Source organism: Tupaia chinensis, unplaced genomic scaffold (assembly GCF_000334495.1).
Source record: "Tupaia chinensis unplaced genomic scaffold, TupChi_1.0 Scaffold000094_1, whole genome shotgun sequence".
Classification (NCBI taxonomy): Eukaryota; Metazoa; Chordata; class Mammalia; order Scandentia; family Tupaiidae; genus Tupaia; species Tupaia belangeri.
This window is the reverse complement of record NW_006159556.1, coordinates 4,345,529-4,349,324: the sequence shown is the minus strand read 5'-3', so window position 1 is coordinate 4,349,324 and position 3,796 is coordinate 4,345,529. Positions and strand designations below refer to the sequence as shown.

The following is a 3,796-nucleotide window of genomic DNA, read 5'->3' as shown; positions in this document are numbered from 1 at the left end:
ATAGATCATCTCTGTGCTACCCATCGGGTACAGATAGGAACATAGAGCTTCCATACACAGGCCCAATCACAGGTCACACAGCCACAATTTCCGTGAAAGCTAAACAAGCAATAAAGTGTGAAGCAGATCAAAAAACATTTTTAGCTTCTATTACCTGATTTCTTTTAGGCCTTGGGTTTGCTGATATAATCAATAGAAGGTATTCGTTAGCCAAATTGACCATAGTATCCTGCTTTTTATCTCCTTACATAAAGAGCAAAGGAAAATTGTAGATCAAATATTTGCCTATCTTTGAATGATCCTTCCTGCCCATAACCTTCTTTCTACACAGTGTTTATAAGTAGACTGTAACTCATCTGCTGCTATTTATCAGCCAGACAAACTGCATGCTCTCAGTGATGTCAGCACAGTAATGCAGTGTACTGTACTAATGTAATCATACCTTAGTATCAGTGATCTTCATGCCTGTGTCTTTTCAGGCTGTACCAATAGTAGAAAGCATATGTATAGAAGTACCATCCAGTTTTACTATACAGGTTGTGTGGGGAAAGAATATAAAAGATACAGCATGTTTCTTTGTATTCTGTAAGAAATACTTCTCTTATAATAAGTACCAAATGGTATTCTAATAATTTTTAACAAAAATAGTACATGCACACAGCTATATTTTAACAAAATTTAAATGGTTTTAAAATATTAAGAGATTGGATCCCTTAAGGTACCAACCTAATAAACTAGCAATGATCACATTTGCATATTTTATTTCTTTATATAGATATTTCATATTTGTATGTACTAGAATTCTCCAAAGAAACAGAACCAGTAGTGTGTGTGGGTGTGTGTGTGTGTGTGTACTAGGAGATTTATCATAAGGAACTGGCTCATGCAGTTTTAGAGGCTGACAAGCCTTAAGGGTAAATCTGTACACTAGAGACTCAGAAGAGCCGATGGTGAAATTCCAGGCCAAGTCCCAAAGCCAAGGAGCAGAAAAACTGATGGTGTAGCTCTTGTTCAAAAGCTGGTAGGCTTGAGACACAGGAAAAGTTCTTTTTAGTGCAGAGAATGAAAAAAGTTGATATCCCTGTTCAAAGGCAGTCAGACAGAAAAGGCTTAAAGAATTCTCTCTAAAACACAAGGATTCTAAGCATTTTTATTCTTTTCACACCTTCAGCCTACTGATTTAAATGTTAGTCTCAGCCAAAAACACCTCCACAGGTACACCCAGTTTAATGTTTGACTAAATGTCTGGGAACCCTATGGTCCAGTCAATTTGACACATAAAATTAGCCATTATACTATATACATATGTGATAAGCATGTGTATAATTTTATATTCTACTGTTTGGTTTTTTGTTTGTTTTTCCTATAGGGCATGTGTTCTTGCCAGAAACAGACAGAGCAGGAAAATGAGAAAGCATACCCTCAGGGTGATGGCCATGTTACAGTCCCTTCTGTAATCTGCTCTCAAGCTTTTGGGCATGCTCACACAAACACCCAGAGTGATTTTCAAGCTGCTAAGTTCAGGGCTTCAACCATACAGTTGACCATTTGGGATCCATTCACCTTAACCCCCATGTTGTCTGCTGGCCCCTAGAACCTAGTTGGGATTTAAAATTTTTTTAAAGAATTTTTAAATTTTATTTTATTTATTATTATTAATTTTGCTATAGGTCACATGCACTCACCAGAAACAGAAAGAGAGAGAGAGCAGGAAAGTGAGAAGGCACCTGCCAGGTCAGGGATTGGAACCATGGTTTGCCACATGGAAGTCTGGCCCCCTACTCACTATGTCACCTGCTGCCACCCATAACCTAGTTTTAAGAATTACTTTATTGATACTTTTTAGTTCATAAGCATGACAATTGGGTGTTCATGCCATTGTGTGATACATGCCTCCCCAACACTTTGTTAGGATATCAGCATAGTACCCATCTGATGTAGGGGAAAATGAAATTACTTTATTAATTTTATGTAGTCATATGTAAAAACTGGGACAAGCAGTTAGCGTAATGGCTATGTCGCTGGACTCCCATGTAGTCAACTGCAGTTGAGTCCCGGACCCGATGGCTTAAACTCATGCCAGGTGCGTGTGTGTGCATGCCCAAGATCCCGAGAGGAGAATGGAGGAGAAGGGATTGCGGCGTGGCAATCCCCCTGGGGGGTGATTTCTCGCCTTATGTCTCTCTGTCTCTCTCTCTCTCTGGCGAGCACACGCACCCTATAGCAAAAACCTCTAAAAAAAATTATAAATATATAATAATTCCTTTGGCATTTGAGAAGTAAATATAATAAAGTTTCTTAAAGCACTAGTCATATCTCAAAGAACAGTCAATCAAAATTTATGTAACTAAATATGTAATTAGTCGTTTATACTAAAGCTAAGAAAAATGATTTTCATATATGAGGCTCTTCGAAAAAATGTTTATATATGAAGCTGTTTGAAAAGAAGCCTAGAGAGAAATATGATACAAGTAGTCTGCACTGTGCTGTCTTGAACTTCATTCACATTTAATTGAATTCTCTAGAGGTGTATTGAATATCTACCATGTATAAGTTCTATGTTACTTGCCAAGAGAAACACTAAAATATATTTTAAAAAGGCTCTTTCCTTCAAGGAAAGAAAACAAAGACTCATCTAACTATATTACAAGGTAGTGTCAACTAATTAATTCATTAGAGATACAAATGAAATATTACTCTATTATACATAAGACAATGCTTTATCCCATTTGAAAGGATTTATATGACATACATAATGGAAAACATCATCTCTGGCCTATCAATAGTGGTAAGACTTTCATTGATAGAGATGAAGAAAGAAAATTCTTGATGGAAAGAACAGCTCAAGAAAACTTGAAAAAGAGGAACCAGCTGTTGGCGTAATGGCTATGTTGCTGGACTCTCATGTAGTCAACTGCAGTTGGAGTCTTGGACCCAGTGGCTTGAACTCACGCTGGGCGCATGTGCATGCATGCCCAAGATCCTGAGAGGAGAATGAAGGAAAGGGGATTGGGGCATGGCCATCCCCTCTGGGGGGTGATTTCTCTCTTTCTGTCTCTCCGTCTCTCTCTCTGTCTTTCCGGCAAGCACATGCACCCTATAGCAAAAACCTCTCAAAAAAAAGAAAGAAAGAGAGAAAGAAAGAAAAGGGAAAAAAAGAAAGCTTGAGAAAGAGAAGGCTGTATTTTGCTGACAGAATTATCTAGTAGTGCTGGAATCTTCAGGTTGTGAGAGAGGAAGGCATCATGACAAAAGCAAAACTTTAAAATCAGCCTGCAAAATGGAATAGAGGCAGTTCAGAGTGTACCTTGAATGTCATTATAAAGAATTAGGATTCTTAAAAAGTTGGAGCCATGGGTCGGCAGGTGGCATGGTGATTAAGGTACTAGATCCCACATGGCCGACTCCACAGTTCACCTCTCAGACCCATGCCTTGAAAATCACACAGGGACCTTGTGTGTGTGTACCCAAAATCCTATCCTGAGAGGAGAATAAAGAAGAGATTGCAGTGTGGCCATCCCCCTAGGGTGGTGATTTCTACTTTCCCTCTCTCTCTCTGTTTCTCTCAGACAAATGCACACACACTATAGCAGAACTTAAAAAAAAAGGAAAGTGGAACAACTTTTCTAACCTGTAATTTAGGATTAATTTAAGAAGCAATTTAAGAAGTAGTTGAAAGTGCCATGAGATTATGAGAAGGTACCCACTTTTAATTTTTTTTAGCTCATTGATTTATTGAAGTCCCCTTGCATGTTGCTGGTTGAAGTACAAAATGATAAAAGTTCTATGTAGGGAA

At 38.2% G+C, this 3,796-nt stretch overlaps 1 protein-coding gene and 1 non-coding gene across 10 annotated transcripts in view; both read left to right on the top strand.

The window, feature by feature from the left end:
• Positions 1 to 3,796, top strand: part of PTPN13 (protein tyrosine phosphatase non-receptor type 13) — a 217,226-nt gene that overhangs the window by 75,680 nt on the left and 137,750 nt on the right. The gene's annotated exons all lie outside the window — the stretch shown is intronic.
• On the top strand, positions 1,836 to 1,938 carry LOC114006864 (small nucleolar RNA U13). Its single transcript, XR_003548532.1, has one exon. It is a non-coding gene; the product is annotated as a small nucleolar RNA U13 (small nucleolar RNA).